This window comes from Bombina bombina, chromosome 2 (genome assembly GCF_027579735.1).
Source record: "Bombina bombina isolate aBomBom1 chromosome 2, aBomBom1.pri, whole genome shotgun sequence".
Lineage (NCBI taxonomy): Eukaryota > Metazoa > Chordata > Amphibia > Anura > Bombinatoridae > Bombina > Bombina bombina.
This window is the reverse complement of record NC_069500.1, coordinates 1,198,797,572-1,198,816,661: the sequence shown is the minus strand read 5'-3', so window position 1 is coordinate 1,198,816,661 and position 19,090 is coordinate 1,198,797,572.

Sequence of the window (19,090 nt, the reverse complement as noted above, 5' to 3'; positions counted from 1 at the left end):
AATGTCCCTTTAATCACTGGTGTTCTATATTTCCCTTAAAAAAACATCCACAAATTGTCTGTATCCAGCACAATAGTGTATTTTTATTTACAATTAATTACTGGTTGCAGACTGGGGATACATGTCCTAACATAAGTGTAATATATTAGTAGGCAAAACTAAACAGATTAGCTAAAATATTATGTGCAATATCCACCAATTCGGCACAAACAGAGAACAAATGAATATAGTTGTATGTAACATTTAATAACATAAAGTGTAAAGTCAGGGAGGATTGATAACATATAATATGCAGTATCTTTGAAACCAAAACAACACAAACGTTTCTTTTTGTGGCACAAATCAGCACAAACAAATGTGATTTTTGTTTTTAAAATTTAATAACATGGGTGCAAAGTGGGCGGTGCTTGAGTTTACATAAAAATCTTGAATGTGCATTATCTCAGAAACCGAACCGGCACAAACAATTGTTTTTGCAGCACAAATAAGCACAAATGCAGCACAAACAAATGCTATATTTGTTTTTAAAATTGCATAACATGGGGTGCAAAGTGGGCGGGGTTTCATAAAAAATAATGCGCTATATCTCCGAAACCAAAACGGCACAAACGTTCATTTTTGCAGCAAAAATCAGCACAAACAAATGGTATATTTGTTTTTAAAATTGCATAACATGGGGTGCAAAGTGGGGGGAGTTTCAGCAAATATAATATGTAATATCTCTGAAACCAAACCGGTACCAACGTTCGTTTTTGTGGCACAAATCAGCACAAACGCAGCACATACAAATGGTATATTTGTTTTTAAAATTGCATAACATCGGGTGCAAAGTCAGTGGGATTTCATAAAAAAATAATGCGCAATATCTCCTAAACGAAATTGGCACAAACGTTCATTTTCACGGCACAAATCAGCACAAACGTAGCACAAACGCAGCACAAACGAATAGTATATTTGTTTTTAAAATGGCATAACATGGGTGCAAAGTGGGCGGAGTTTCAGCAAATATAATGCGCTATATCTCCGAAACCAAACCGGCACAAACGTTCGTTTTTGCGGCACAAATCAGCACAAACACAGCACAAACAAATGATATATTTGTTTTTAAAATTGCATAACATGGGGTGCAAAGTGGGCGGAGTTTCAACAAATATAATGCTTAATATCTCTGAAACCAAACCGGCACAAACATTCATTTTTGCAGCACAAATCAGCACAAACAAATGGTATATTTGTTTTTAAAATGGAATAACATGGGGTGCAAAGTGGGCGGGTTTTCATAAAAAATAATGCGCTATATCTTCGAAACCAAAACGGCACAAACGTTCATTTTTGCAGCAAAAATCAGCACAAACAAATGGTATTTTTGTTTTTAAAATTGCATTACATGGGGTGCAAAGTGGGTGGAGTTTCAGCAAATATAATACGTAATATCTCTGAAACCAAACTGGTACCAACGTTCGTTTTTATGGCACAAATGCAGCACAAATGCAGCACAAACAAATGGTATATTTGTTTTTAAAATTGCATAACATGGGGTGCAAAGTGGGTGGGATTTCATTAAAAAATAATGCGCTATATCTCCGAAACCAAACCGGCACAAACGTTCGTTTTTGCGGCACAAATCAGCACAAATGCAGCACAAACAAATGGTATATTTGTTTTAAAATTGAATAACATAGGGTGCAAAGTGGGCGCGGTTTAAAAAAAAATAATGCGCTATATCTCCGAAACCAAAATGGCACAAACGTTCGTTTTTGCAGCACAAATCAGCACAAACGCAGCACAAACAAATGGTATATTTGTTTTTAAAATTGCATAACATGGGGTGCAAAGTAGGGGGAGTTTCAGCAAATATAATGCGCTATAGCTCCGAAACCAAACCGGCACAAACGTTTGTTTTTGCGGCACAAATCAGCACGAATGCAGCACAAACAAATGGTATATTTGTTTTTAAAATTGCATAACATGGGGTGCAAAGTGGGCGGGGTTTCATAAAAAAATAATGTGCAATATCTCCTAAACCAAACCGGCACAAACGTTCATTTTTGTGGCACAAATCAGCACAAACGAATGGTATTTTTTAATTCAGTTTTTACAAACATGGGGTGCCAATTTCACATAGGTCGAATCAGATCCTGTCTGAACATGATAGGTTTGATTGGGGGCGTTTTATACAACCCATTTGTGATTGGTGGATATAGGATATTTAAGGCTGATTTGGGACTACAATCAGGTTAGCCTTTGAGATAGCCTAATGGCGAAATGTGCATCAGGCTTTTCTTGGAATCCTGAACAGCATGTTATTTTGATAGAGTTGTGCTCTTTTGATATAAGAGATTATTTTTGCAATATTTTGCTGCACGGACCCAACCCATTTTAGCAATTGTGTGTGCACTGCTATATGATAGTTAATTGTTGTGGGGACTATATCCTCTTTTGATAGAAGTCTTTTGGCATTACACACATAATGGGACAACCGATGTAAGGAGTAATACCATGATTGCATCTCTGGTATCATTTTCATTGATAGCGATTTATTCTCTCTGCTGTTTTGGATTCCTTTTCCATTTTGTAATTTTAATATTTTTATTATTAGCTTAATTTTTTCTGTTTGTTTTAATGGTTGCTTTAATAAATGCTAAGTTTTATTTAACCTAGTGAGGTAGTCCCTCACTGATATGTACTTTCAAGTGAGTGCTCTGTACGTACCTCTGTTTTTCTTTTCTTCCTCTCCCTTTCCATTTATATATTGGCATTGAGAACCCCTACACTTAATATTTGGAAGTTATTCCCTTTGATATTTATATTGATAAGTGGGTAGATCGTGGATATATATATATATATATAAAAAAATATTTATATATATATATATATATATATATATATATATATACTGTATATATATAATTAAATTAGCACGTGTTCCAGCACTCCAGCTTCAACTAATAATGAAGCACCTAGGTGCAATCCTCAATGGATTGTAGATAAGAGCTAGGAAAGGGAGGGCACTCTCAGGATTTATATACATCAAAGTTAGTTTATTGTTTATAACAACAACGTTAGAAAGTCATAAGGATAGGTAGACGTTTCGGATTACATAGAAGCCTTCATCAAGACAGATGAACAACTGTTAAACGAAGAAGAAAAAATAACAGATTTAAAAACACAAAACACAGCATCAATACGTAATCCCACCACCAAATTGTTTGCAGGCAGAAAAATAAACCCACAAATAATGAAAATAAACATAGAAAAAATAAAAATAAGGCAAACCCATACACATAGCGCCAGGAGATACAACAATACAGTCCCTCCAATACTCTCAATCTGCTCTGGATATACACTGGTGGGGTATATATTATAATCTTAGCAAGCAAACAAAGCGTATGTAACCCAATTGTAGGTGAAACACCATACGGCTGCACAGTTTATGTGTTATGCAAAGTCCGGTATACGCTGGCCTGCCATATACATAAAAGACCCTTCAAATGAGACTAGCAAGTCCCCATACCTCATTAGAAACCACCTCAGGCTCTGAGACCATATATAGTTGTTCTAATGTTACAAAGCAGATAGGTGCACCATACATAGTTAAACAAACCATTTTTATATGCTGATGCATACACCCCTAAAAGTGGTAAGCCAACCAGGCACCACCCCTTAAGGAGACAAATCCCCATTATAAGTCAGTTAAAACAAGTGCCCTGCTACCCGATCCATCAAGCTGAACCGAGTTGTAGAGAGCCTTAGCCTGATAGTATCACACTATACGTACTTAGACGCAAGGAACAGACCATAGCACACACAATGATTGTATCCACAAGTGTCAAAGGCTAACATTATAGTACCCTGCCTATACAACATTTAGACCAGGGTTATACATTTAGCAACGAAAAGGCACTATATCACTATTCCTGATGCTCATTTATCTCACATCTGACAACCTGACATTGCGTGCAGTAGTCACGCTGGACCCTACCTTAGTATTACACTAGTACCCCCTAAATATATATGCATGTACCTTACAAGCATTTGACAGTAGTTACAACATTGCAAATCCACACTGCCATTAATACGTGCCCCACATGGTATAAGCTCAATAGATAGTCTAACTTTCCAGTCCACAAATATAGATTAAACTCGGGCAATATGTAAGCAGACCGCACTATAGCAAGATTATTGTCCCATGTCAGCTGCATGTCTTATGCATTACAAACCCACCGTTAACAACATGTGGCGCCCACAGCCCTAGCAAAAACATAAACAACCCCCATGTTTTGGGCCACAATATTAAGAAGCAGACAAATTATATTACCTCACAACGGCGACTAGCAGCCGCACACAACACCCCAATAGGGGTGTGTCAAAAACACACCTGTAGCAGCTGTATCAACTACAGAGAAGTGCAGACAGCGCTGGATACTCTAATTAACTCAATTATAACCATGTTCAGCTGCTACCACAACAGCAGACACTATGGATGCTTAGAATTGGCAAGTGCCACAGATGTATATAACATAGTAGATAAGGAATGGAAGCCATAATAAACCAGAGGTAACTGCATTCAGCTACTGTATAAACCAGAGTATACAACAAAATAAGGATGGGATCGCATATTCTCATTATAATGCAGAGCAAATTAACGTTCCTCAAACGACCATAAATACATAGTCAAAGACATGTCTAACAGTGTACAGATGTGAAAACCCAGAAATTAACGTTCCTCAAACGACCATAAATACATACACTATGGATGCTTAGAATTGGCAAGTGCCACAGATATATAAAACATAGTAGATAAAGAATGGAAGCCATAATAAACCAGAGGTAACTGCATTCTGCTACTGTATAAACCAGAGTATACAACAAAATAAGGATGAGATCGCATATTCTCATTATAATGCAGAGCAAATTAACGTTCCTCAAATGACCATAAATACATAGTCAAAGACATGACTACCAGTGTACAGATGTGAAAACCCAGAAATTAACGTTCCTCAAGAGACCATAAATTCATAGTCAAAGATATGACTACCAGTATATAGATGTGGAAACCCAGAACCAATATATGGGGTCCATCAGCCATTAGACATACCTCAAGTGGATGTCCCACTAGGAGGGGGGAGTATGCAGAACCAACACTAGAAAATATATAATAGTAGAACAAACCATATGACGGCACACACCAAGGTAGCACCCCAAAAGTGTCAACAAATACATACATATACAGGTAAATATATTATTTTCCCTCACATATCTTTAAAATATCTCCATAGGCTTTAATGGAGATACATGTTTTTATCACCAGTTTCCACAATTTATTATTTATTTTTGTAAATCAAATCAAATCAAATCAAAAGAAGAGCAATTAAATTTTATAGCTACACACATTCATTTATGCTTTCTCTATGGCTGTGTTTGCTGGACAACATATATTTATTTAAAGCTATAGTAGTATCAGCATTTGTTTATCGTGTTCACAGTGTCCTGTTGATATCTTTTGCAGTCACTTTTAACTCAATGGGGTATATTTATCATAGTGCGAACTGACATGATACGATGAAGCATATCATGTCCGCTGCAGGCATTTATCATTGCACCAGCAGTTCTTGTAAACTGCTGGTGCAATGCCGCCTGCAAATTTGCGGCCAATCGGCCACTAGCATGGGGTGTCAATCAACCCGATCGTATTCGATAAGGTTGATTTCTGTCCGTGGCCTCAGAGCAGGCAGACAAGTTATGGAGCAGTGGTCTTTAGACTACTCCATACGGTGCTTGATAAATTGGCCCCTATGTGTCCTCTTTATTCTAACTCTTGCTTTTTAGCTGTTTTTTCTAAATAGGTTTACTTGATCTACTTCTACAATTATTTATATTTACCATGGCAGACACATTTAAATTGCAATCCTGTTTTCAAGTGCATCTTAGGCTTTAAAACAAAGCAACTATTACAGAATCAATACAGCAGTAATTTACACTGCGGCAACACACACACATTTCTCAGCAAACCCACATATTGCATGATACACGAGAAATGAAGAATTGATTTGTTTCTTTTTATTTACAGTGCAGCATTACAACCCATTGATACAGACGCGCTGCTGTGCCCTGTATTTGCATACTAAATCCAGATCTTTTGAAATAAGCTTAGTACATCTGAGGTAAGAACAGGCCTATATACAAATAAATAATTACATTTACATAGAAGGAATTGATTACTTCATTATTGTTCATAATGGTAGTAACATTAAAGGGACATATAACCAAAATTTTTATTCAGATAGAACATAACATTTTAAGATTTTTTTTCCAATTTTGTTCTATTACCATGTTTACATGAAAAGCAGGTAGGCAGGCTCATGAGCATGCATGTGTCTGGAGCAATATGTGACATCAATTTTGCAAGAATTCTTTTAACAACCTTATACATTGTGCAGACACTGCTGCCATCTAGTGCTCAAAAGTATTCTTGCATGACTGTTGCCATATGGTTCATGCATGTTCACACTACCTACCTAGGTATTCTCTTAACAAAGAATAACATGGTAACAAAGTCATTTTAATAGTAGGGGTAAATTGGAAACTTTCTTAAAATTGTATGCTCTGAATTATGAAAACAATGTTTTGCTTTTATGTCCCTTTAAGCCCTACATTGCAAAAAGTAAGTGAACATGTTTTAAAATCATTTTCCTTCTTTCGTGACAACAATTTACAAAGGTTTGCAAATTAATAGCAGTTCAATGATTCACTCTTTGAATTTCCGGGGGGAATTCATGTTCCTGACCTCCTTTTGAGTGACCAGTGAGAGCAGATGCAAATAAGCATGGTCTCTGGTCTAACCTTTCACTGCATAGAATGTTTCTGGGGCAGGTCAATTTCATCTGTCACTCCTGCCTCCCTGGAGAGAGCGGCACAAGCAGCATTTTCAGAGCTATTTAACATTAAATCAAGCAAAATAATTACTGTACTCTACTATATTGCAATGTGTTTTACAGGGGGATTACAGCTCCTGATTAGGACAAAGTCAGTGAGTCATTCAGGAGCAATAGCTGCATGTAGCCACCACTCACTCTATCTTACTCCTGGTTGTGGGACTTATACCTTGAGTACATAAATATTACTGGAGCTTTAAGAACATTAAAGGGACATTAAACACTAAGGGCTAGATTACAAGTGACGCGCAAACTATTGCGTGTTTTTGCAATCGTTTGTGCGGCGTTTAAATTACGCTGAAATTAAACGTTTAGCAATCGTGATTTAAAAAGTTGCACAACACACTTTAAAAACACATTACAAAGTACAGTTACACTTATAATAACACTGTCTAATAAACAAATATTGCACAAAAACGTTATAAGGGCTCAAAGATATGAGATCTCAGGTGTTAGAAAAAAATGCTGCCAAAGGGCTTTAAAATTGAGATACATACATGTCTAAAGATGGATATGTATGTATATATATATATATATATATATATATATATATATATATATATATATATATATATATATATATATATATATATACACACACATGTATATACAGACATATATAAATATATATGTACACACATATAGACATATATATATAAGTGCATTAGAGCCTTTTGCTGTAAAGTAGACAAAAACATGTAAAAGCATATTTATGCAATATTCATAATTAATAAAGGTTTTACCTATGTATTTACTGTAAATATTTCACATTCCAATGTTCAGTACATAGGGGAATGAATATGTTCGTTGTATTTCTAAATAGATATTCCTGTATATATACTCTATATCTGTATATATCTATTCCTATATATAATTTTATATATATATATAAATCAATGTAAATATTTGCATAGGAAATTAGTACATCTAGGCAAGTATCCCCGCTTGCTTTCTCCCAGAAATTCTTAATATGCAATGTTTCCAATGCACAAGAGAATTGTGGGTAAGATATGCAAATTAGGTATGCAAATTCTCATTTTTTTTTGCTTCAAAAATACTGTTTTGACACAGCGATCCTTTTAAACAGGAATATGACAGCAAACCAGAAATCACTCACTAGACAAGCCTGTTTCGTTCTTTTTGGAACTCATCAGTAGGAGATAGATTTCTGGTTGCTGCATTGGAAAAGCTATTTTCATGGTTAAACCAAAATTCATTAAAATTATTGGGGAGATAAAAAACTGAAATTAAAATCCTCCATGTCTCAAAATTAAATCAATGTAAATATTTGCATAGGAAATTAGTAGTAAATTAGGTATGCAAATTCTCAGTACTAATTTCCTATGCAAATATTTACATTGATTTAATTTTGAGACATGGAGGATTTTAATTTCAGTTTTTTATCTCCCCCATAATTTTAATGAATTTTATATATATATATATATATATATATATATATATATATATATATATATATATATATATATATATATATATATATATATATATATATATATATATATATACACATATATACAGAGAAAGAGAGAGAGATATAAATATTTATCTGTTTAAAAAAAAAAACAGATAAGTGTATAAATATTTAATTATGAATAAATAATACATATTCTGTTATGTAGAGACCATTGGAGTATGAAATATATATATTTTCACTAATGCACTAATGAGAATATGTAATGGTGTTTGCGCGAAAGTGGGGTGTTGATTGCAGTTACATGACAGATAGGGTTGGTAGATTGCATTTACATGATAGATAGGGATATGGGATCTGCTCGGGATACAAGTGTTCCCAGGGCCGTCTTTAATATTGATTGGACCCTGGACAAAAATTTTCTTGGGCCCCCCCCCCCCACCCCATGCAATTTCGCTCTCCACCCCAACATCCCAAAAAACAACTAAATCAATTTTTTTTTTATTATTAGCCCAGCGGTGGATCATCCACTGCTGGGCTAATCATTTAAAAAAAAAAATTAAAAAAAAATTGCAGTATGTGAAACTGGACCTAAGCAGTACTAATAAGTAAATAAATATATAAATTCCTCCACTGTGGATTCATTTAATATTCTTTTGAATGTGATTCTGGTGTGAGGTTAGCTGGTTAAAGAGATTTAGGGCAGCCAACAGGAGCAAAGCAAGGTAAAGGAGGAAGCATGGATGGAGGTGCAGACAAATATAAGTTTACTGACTGGAACAGCAGAACTACTATGGGAAGCTGTAAAATCTGAGACAGAGAGAAAATAAAAACAATAAAAATAAACCTTACATTAATGTATGAAGTATCAGCATGACGCTATACATCAGCCGCACATGTCGCTTCTTTGCTAGGAACAAGTTCCCTCTCACCCTGAACTAGACAATGCTGCATGGGGAGGGGCGTGTGTGCACTCACTTATTCTTCCCACTGACACCTTTCTACAAAGCATTATTCCCCTAACAAACTTCAGTTAGTTGATCTTAGGGCCACAGCAGAAAGAGCAGGGCTAAGGGAACCAGTAGACTGGATGCTGTCTGTCCAAGGCTGCATGGATACAGAGTGAGATGAGTCACACAGCCTCAAGACTGAAGAGAGCAGTGTATGCAGCTGCACAGATGCTCAAATCCTCATGTGCCTGCTGCTCCAGCTTTCTGCTGCATGCGCCTACAGTCAGCCCTACCCAGAAACAATCCCCACCACCAGATCAGTTACCTGGTAACAGTGGTAACCCCAGTAGGACCTTTTATGATGCAGTGGGAAATGGCTGGATGCCGAGTTAGGGCTTTGCATTCAGTGCTGCACAGTGCACATCTAAAACAGCACATGGCACTAGCTTGGCATGTCACATGACACCGGCACGGTCTGGCACAGTTTTTAAAAAAAATATAAGCAGAGTATTTTTGACTGTGACAGTATTAGGACTGAATGTGTGTGTTCCCCATGTCACATCAGCAGTCTGGTATGAACCATTAAAAAAAAAAAAAAAAAAAAAATTTTTTTTTTTTTTTTTTTTTTTTTAGGACTCTTGGGCCCCTCAACAGAGACTGGGCCCAGGGCAGCTGCCCCTTTTGCCCTGTGTTAAAGACGGTCCTGAGTGTTCCTTTTAATGAAGTACACAGAACCGGGACCGGTTGGCAGAGATTTGGGATTTAGAGACTGCAGCCTCCTGGGAAAAACATTGGATGTACTCTGGTATCGTACATGTTTTATGAACGAGTGTATTGTACCTCGGCTCTGAAAGAGGCTTTTATTGTGAGTGGGTATTTGGCATTTATAGTGTCATTTATATGCTGCATATCTTCCTATGCCTATACTTTGCTTAAACAAGAGTGTATTACTGATAACTTAGATCCCTTTTCTTATACCTGCCCAGGATATACCTCCACCTTCCACTTGTGGGGGTTCTGTGCACAGCTGGGTGTAGTTATCCAGAATACATCGCCTTGCTACAATCGACTCTTATTTCATGTATATGTATACAGGTACCTTGATTCACCCTGACCAGTCAGGTTCTTTTAGTCTATATATTTATTTTGCTAGCTTTGCAAACTATTTGTATATTTACATTTGCTTGGCCATCGCTTTAATAGTTGCACATCCTTTTCGTGAGGGATGCGGTGTGTCTAGAAATTAAATTGCTACACTAATAAATGTTACTATGTTCACTTTAACTTTGGAGCTGAGTTTTTCTTGTTGTAAAAGAGTGCTGTAATCCCTGTCTTTTTTGAAACAAGTATTTTCTTGTTTCTTTCTTTCTTAAGTAATTCTTGACATATTATTTAAAAGGGTCTGCACCACTAGCCGTAATTGGCTTTTTCAAGGGTGGATATTTACCATATATTCTTACCCTCTGTAGCTCCTGTATCTAGCATTTTCTTCCCACTTTGTTGTTTGCTTCATATATATATATATATATATATATATATATATATATATATATATATATATATATATATATATATACAATATATATATATATATATATATATACTTACCAGACATTATATTAGGTACACCTTGCTCGTACCGTGTTGGACCCCCTTTTGCCTTTATAACTGCCTTAATTCTCCGTGTCATGGCATAGATACAACAAGGTGTTGGAAACATTACTCAGAGATTTTGGTCCATATTGACATGATAGCATCACGCAGTTGCTGCAGATTTGTCGGCTGCACATCCATGATGCGAATCTCCCGTTACACCACATCTCAAAGGTGCTCTATTGGATTGAGATCTGGTGTCTGTGTAGGCCATTTGACTCATTGTCATGTTCAAGAAACCAGTTTGAGATGATCTGAGCTTTGTGACATGGTGCATTATCCTGCTGGAAGTAGCCATCAGAAGATGCGTACACTGTAGTTAGTGTAGTCCACACAACTGCTGCTCACTGGATAGTTTCTTTTTTTCGGACCATTCTCTGTAAACCCTAGAGACGTTTGTGCGTGAAAATCCCAGCAGATCAGCAGTTTTTTAAATACTAAGACCAGCCCATCTGGCATTAACAACCATTCCACATTCAAAGTCACTTAAATCCCCTTTCTTCCTCATTCTGATGATCGGTTTGAACTTCAGCAATCGTCTTCACCACAGCTAGATACCTAAATGTATTGAGTTCCTGCCATGTGATTGGCCAATTAGCAATTTGTGTTACCAAGCAATTGAACATGTACCTAATAAAGTGGCCGGTGTATATATACATATAAATATTTAGACATGCATATGTATGTAACTCAATTAATACCCTTTGCATACCTTTTTTATCTTTGAGCCCTTATAACTTTTTCATGCAATTGTTAAAAAAAATACATTTATTAGATGGTGTTATTAAGAGTTTAGCTGTACTTTTATATGTATTTTTGAGGCTTTTTGTGCAACTTTTTTTTCAAGTATAATAGTTAACCAGAGCTCTGAAGTTGCAGTTACCCGACGCGCGTTAAAGTCAATTGCGCTTGAGCAAACACTTTTACTTTCAACTTGTAATATGCGCACTACTTCTGATGTGCACAAACACCCGCAATCAACCCCCTATTGCTTACCACTCATAATCTAGCCCTAAGTTAGGTTAAGGGTCACACAATTCAACCTCTGAGCCTCCACCTGCACAAAGCTGCCCCACAGCTTACTAAGCAGCTTTATATATATATATATATATATATATATACAGGCCATCATGTTTACTATCCGTCTGTTGTAGATTGTGTCCGTTTTTTAAATATAGCTATTTTCCATGAAAGACTAGCAGGAGCATGTATGTGTTTATGGTGCAAGCTACAGTATTCATGTCAGATAGTGGAGTTTTAATTCATGTATTTTTTTTCTTGCTATAAAGTTTCAACGTTAGTTTAATTGTACATATGGTCAGAAGTATTTGGAAAACCATATAAGCTTGTTGGAATCAATATGGGGGTCCCCCTTATGACTATTACAGCTGCCACACTTCTGGATTGGCTTTCCACAAGATTTTGGAGTGTGTCTGTGGGAATTTATGTCTATTCATTTAAAAGAGCATTTGTGAGGTCAATTACAGATGTTGGACAAGAAGGTCAAGCTTATAATGGACATTCAAATTTATCTCAAAGATATTCAATGGGATTGAGGTCAGGGCTCTGTGCAGGCCACTTGAATTCCTCCACACCAAAATTGTTAAAACATTTATCCATGCAAGTTGCTTTGTGCACAGGCACACAGTTCTGCTGGAACAGACAAGGACCTTCCCAAACTGTTGCCACAAGGTTGGAAGCACCCAATTGTCTAAAATGTCTTTGTATCTGTTACGGTACCAACAGTGTACCAAGGGTTAATACCAGGGAACAACGTCCTGCATAGGGAATCAGCAATTCACAACCCAGCCAGTTTCAGGTTTAAAACAGAATGTCATTTATTAAAGGCTAGATGCCTAGTATTTATACAGGTTTGACCCCAGATGGGGGGGTTGAAAGACTCTTGTACATTTAGATAAAAAGGGGAAGACGCCCTTTTATGACACAGTAGAATTACATTACTTAAATACTTTACTTAGGCAGATAACAACTTAAACACATTTGGCTTGTCTTATCACCTAGCGTCTGCTCTCTGAGGGTGATTAAACAATGGCCTGTTTATTACTTAAATGTAATTATAGCACACAATAGCTGAGGCCAGAAAACCCGTCTTTAGAAATTAGATTCTTAGCTAAACACAATTAACTCCTTCAGTCCTGACAGAAGGGTCTGTCACATAGCTCCCCCCTTGTGGAACACTCCGGCAGACCCGGCTTGACCCTTTGGCGGGTCAACCTGGGGATGACTGGACTAGGAGTTGGTAGGCATGTCAGTTTGTCAGGATAATCCATCTGTATTTCCGTTATGAGAGAGAATTCCTGTCCATACAAACAAGGGTTCAACTTCCTCAGTGCCCAGACTAGGGCTAAACAGTCCTTCAAAATCCCATCAGCTTCTTTACGAGTTTTCTGTACCTGCTCTTTATAGGTATCCACAATCCCTTCATACTGACATAGGGTGCCCTTGAGTTGCTGCACCTCACTATGAGCCAGCGTCAGCTTCTCCTCAAGTGTCACTAAGTTTGTCTTTAATGCTTCATGTTCCACTCTCAAGCTGGTGTTTTCTGCAGTCTGTCGGTGCAGCCTGTCTAGCAGAGATTCCTGTTCTAAACGTGCTTTTTCCTCTGCGCTCCTCTTCTCCTTCATCAGCGCATTGTAACAGGACTTCCACGTATCAATAGCGGACAGAGATTTACTGAGCTCAGCGTCCTGGGGCTTAGCAGCAGGTGGGTCAGTCTCTGCTGCACGGATCTGGGCACGGGTAGTCACAGGGTTAACATCAGCGGACCCATAGGAGCGTAGGCAGAAACAAGGGGGGCCAAGTCATTTCCAAGAAGAACATCAGCAGGTAAGTCCTTCTTGACCCCCACATTCACAGGTCTAGCGCCCACTCCCCAATCCAAATGTACCCTGGCAACAGGTAGGCTGAACACATCGCCCCCTGCTACCCTCACAGCCACAGTGTCTCCAGTGTACTGTTTCTCAGACACCAAGTTCTTTTGAAGCAAGGTCATGGTAGCACCAGTATCCCGTAGACCACTGACCTTCTTCCCATTCACTTTAACCAGTTGCCGGTTATTCCGGTGGGCAGCTTGCACAAGGTCTGCCTCATGTAGGATGCTCCAGCATTCTTGCGCCTCTACGTAGCGGGCCGCAGGCTGAGGATTACGTGGGATTCTGCCGGCGGGTCTTCTCCAGGACTGCGCTTGGTTCGCTGCGTTTAGGGGACACTCTGGTCTTTTGTGCCCTAGTTGCTTACATCTAAAGCACCGAATCGGTTGTGAGTAGCCCCACGAATTGAACCGGGCTCTCTGAGGGTAGTTCGTGGCCGGAGGCCGTGTGGTATAGCGGTGCGCTGGGGGTTGGTAACTGGCAGCTGCTGGGGTGACTGGGGGTCTGTACTCCACTCTAGCAGGGGGCTTAGTTGTAGCAGTGTCCAGTTTGCGGGCATCCGTATACTCATCTGCCAAGCGAGCCGCTTCATGCAGGGTGGAGGGTTTACGGTCCTGAACCCACTCTCGAACTCCTGCGGGTAACTTGTCGAAGCAATGTTCCAACAGGAATAGCTGCAGCACCTCTTCCCCAGACACGGCTTGGCACCCCGCTATCCAGTGAGCTGCTGTGCGGTGCACCTTACATGCCCACTCAAGGTAGGAATCTCCAGTTAATTTAACAGTGTCTCTGAACCACCTCCGGTATGCCTCCGGTGTAACCGCATACCTGGAGAGCAGAGCCTCTTTTACAGTATTATAATCCCCGACTTCCTCATCTGGAATGGCCCGAAAAGCCTCACTGGCCCGGCCGGATAATTTTCCGGATAATATCATGACCCAGTCCTCTGCGGGTACCTTGTGTAGTGCACATTGCCTCTCAAAATCCGCAAGGTACCCATCAATCTCTCCTTCTGTTTCCAGGAAGTTTTTAAAAGCTGCAAAATTTACTTTTCTCTTTTCCACTGGGTTTGCTGCAGCGCCGCTTTGGCGAAGTAGGTTGGCCTCCACAGCTGCTATGACCCGGTCGATAATTTCCGCAGATGGGTTGGGGCCATAATGTGCCAGTCTTATTTTAACCGCCCGATCAAAGCTTGCTTCTGCGGGGGTTCTGTCTGCTATGCTGGGCCCATTGGTTCCTTCTGTCCCTGGTACTCTTTCCATCTTAGTCAGTATTGTAATAATCCCCCTCTTCCTGAGGTTACTGGCTTGTGTAGTTGCTCTTCTGGGCGATAAGGTTCATTCCGTCGCTTGCCACCAATTGTTACGGTACCAACAGTGTACCAAGGGTTAATACCATGGAACAACGTCCTGCATAGGGAATCAGCAATTCACAACCCAGCCAGTTTCAGGTTTAAAACAGAATGTCATTTATTAAAGGCTAGATGCCTAGTATTTATACAGGTTTGACCCCAGATGGGGGGGGTTGAAAGACTCTTGTACATTTAGATAAAAAGGGGAAGACGCCCTTTTATGACACAGTAGAATTACATTACTTAAATACTTTACTTAGGCAGATAACAACTTAAACACATTTGGCTTGTCTTATCACCTAGCGTCTGCTCTCTGAGGGTGATTAAACAATGGCCTGTTTATTACTTAAATGTAATTATAGCACACAATAGCTGAGGCCAGAAAACCTGTCTTTAGAAATTAGATTCTTAGCTAAACACAATTAACTCCTTTAGTCCTGACAGAAGGGTCTGTCACAGTATCCTGTAGCATTAAGATGATCCTTCTCTGGAACTAAGTCCAAATGCTAAAAAACAGCTCTAGACCATTATCCCTCCATGAAACTTTACAGTAGATACAAGGCATTCTAGTAGGTAGAATTCTCTTGGCATCCTCCGCAACCAGATTCTTCCATTAGATTCCCAGATAGTGAAACAGGGTTCATCACTCCAGAGAACACACTTTCAATACTCCAGAGTTCACAGTCAATGTGCCTTACACCACTACAGTCAAAATTTCACAAACTGCTTGTGGCAAAGGTGGCATCCTATGACAGTGTCATGTTTAAAGTCACTGAGCTCTTTAGTACATCCCATTGTACTGCTAATGTTGGTCTATGGAGATTTCATGGATATGTGCTGGATTTCATTAACATGTTAGCAATAGATGTAGCTAAAACAACTGAAATCAATAAACAGTAGTTGTGTCTACGTACTTTTGGCTATATAGTGCATTAGATTTAACACATATGCATTTACATATAGAGTGTTCTATATGTATCAGGCATTCCAAAATGCTATTGTTAAAACATTTTAACCAACAACCTGTAAAATGTTATAGATTTCTTGACTTGTAATCTGACCCTATATATTTTTTCAGACACATGCACTCTCAAGCTTACCTCAGTATGCTTTCATAGGAAGCAACTACAGTAAGTTTCAATATAGGGTACCAAGACAGAGGCAAACCTGATAATAGTAGTACATGAGGAAGTTGTTTTTTAACCCCTTAAGGACCACCACACTTTTCCATTTTCTGACCTTTTGGGAACAAGGCTATTTTTACATTTTTGTAGTGTTTGTGTTTAGCTGTAATTTTCCTCTTACTCATTTACTGCACACACACATATTATATACCATTTTTCTCGCCATGAAATTGACTTTCTAAAGATACCAATATTTTCATCATATCTTATAATATACTATAAATAATTATAAAATATGATGAAAAAATGGAAAAAAACACACTTTTTCTAACTATGACCCCCAAAATCTGTTACACATCTACAACCAGCAAAAAACACCCATGCTAAATAGTTTCTACATTTTGTCATGAGTTTAGAAATACCCAATGTTTACATGTTCTTTGTGACAGACCCTTCTGTCAGGACTGAAGGAGTTAACTGTGTTTAGCTTTAAGAAACTATTTTCTAAACACAAGTTGCTGGCTCCAACCATAATTTAGTTAGTGATAAGAATTCCATTGTTTGATCACCCTCAGAGAGAAAACGCCTAAGTGATAAGAAGAGCCAAGAGTGTCTTGTGGTTGAAGTGTTTAAGTAATATAATTCTATTGTATCATGTCAAAGGGCTTGTTCCCTCCATGTAATGTACAACAGTCTTTCAACCCCCATCTGGGGGGGGGGGGTCAGACCTGCATAAATACTAGGCATAGCCTTTAATAAATGACATTCTGTTTAAACCTGAAAACTGGCTGGTTTGTGAATTGCTGATTCCCTATGCAGGACGTTGTTCCCTGGTATTAACCCTTGGTATCCTGTTGGTACCTTAACAATTGGTGGCAAGCGACAGAATGAACCTTATCGCCCAGAAGAGCAACTACACAAGCCAGTAACCTCAGGAAGAGGGGGATTATTACAATACTGACTAAGATGGAAAAGAGAAAAGTAAATTTTGCAGCTTTTAAAAACTTCCTGGAAACAGAAGGAGAGATTGATGGGTACCTTGTGGATTTTGAGAGGCAATGTGCAGTACACAAGGTACCCGCAGAGGACTGGGTCACGATATTATCTGGAAAATTATCCGGCCGGGCCAGTGAGGCTTTTCGGGCCATTCCAGATGAGGAAGTTGGGGATTATAATACTATAAAAGAGGCTCTGCTCTCCAGGTATGCGGTTACACCGGAGGCATACCGGAGGCGGTTCAGAGACACTGTTAAATTAGCTGGAGATTCCTACCTTGAGTGGGCATGTAAGGTGCACCGCACAGCAGCTCACTGGATAGCGGGGTGCCAAGCCATATCTGGGGAAGAGGTGCTGCAGCTATTCCTGTTGGAACATTGCTTCGACAAGTTACCCGCAGGAGTTCGAGAGTGGGTTCGGGACCGTAAACCCTCCACCCTGCAGGAAGCGGCTCGCTTGGCAGATGAGTATACGGATGCCCACAAACTGGACACTGCTACCACTAAGCCCCCTGCTAGAGTGGAGTACAGACCCCCAGTCACCCCAGCAGCTGCCAGTTACCAAACCCTGGCGCACCGCTATACCACACGGCCTCCGGCCACGAACTACCCTCAGAGAGCCCTGTTCAATTCGCGGTGCTACTCACAACCTATTTGGTGCTTTAGATGTAAGCAACTAGGGCACAAAAGACCAGAGTATCCCCTAAACGCAGCGAACCAAGCGCAGTCCTGGAGAAGACCCGCCGGCGGAATCCCACGTAATCCTCAGCCTGCGGCCCGCTACGTAGAGGCGCAAGAATGCTGGAGCATCCTACATGAGGCAGACCTTGTGCAAGCTGCCCAACGGAATAACCGGCAACTGGTTAAAGTGAATGGGAAGAAGGTCAGTGGTCTACGGGATACTGGTGCTACCATGACCTTGCTTCAAAAGAACTTGGTGTCTGAGAAATAGTACACTGGAGACACTGTGGCTGTGAGGGTAGCAGGGGGCGATGTGTTCAGCCTACCTGTTGCCAGGGTACATTTGGATTGGGGAGTGGGCGCTAGACCTGTGAATGTGGGGGTCAAGAAGGACTTACCTGCTGATGTTCTTCTTGGAAATGACTTGGCCCCCCTTGTTTCTGCCTACGCTCCTATGGGTCCGCTGATGTTAACCCTGTGACTACCCATGCCCAGATCCATGCAGCAGAGACTGACCCACCTGCTGCTAAGCCCCAGGACGCTGAGCTCAGTAAATCTCTATCCGCTATTGATATGTGGAGGTCCCGTTACAATGCGCTGATGAAGGAGAAGAGGAGCACAGAGGAAAAAGCACGTTTAGAACGTGAATCTCTGCTAGACAAGCTGCACCGACAGACTGCAGAAAACACCAGCTTGAGAGTGGGACATGAAACCTTAAAGACAAACTTAGCGACACTTGAGGAGAAGCTGACGCTGGCTCATAGTGAGGTGCAGCAACTCAAGGGCACCCTATGTCAGTATGAAGGGATTGTGGATACCTATAAAGAGCAGGTACAGACAACTCGTAAAGAAGCTGATGGGATTTTGAAGGACTGTTTGGCCCTGGTCTGGGCACTGAGGAATTTGAACCCTTGTTTGTATGGACAGGAATTCTCTCTCATAACGGGAATACAGATGGATTGTCCCAGCAAACTGACATGCCTACCAGCTCCTAGTCCGGTCATCCCCAGGTTGACCCGCAAAAGGGTCAAGCCGGGTCTGCCGGAGTGTTCCACAAGGGGGGAGCTATGTGACAGAC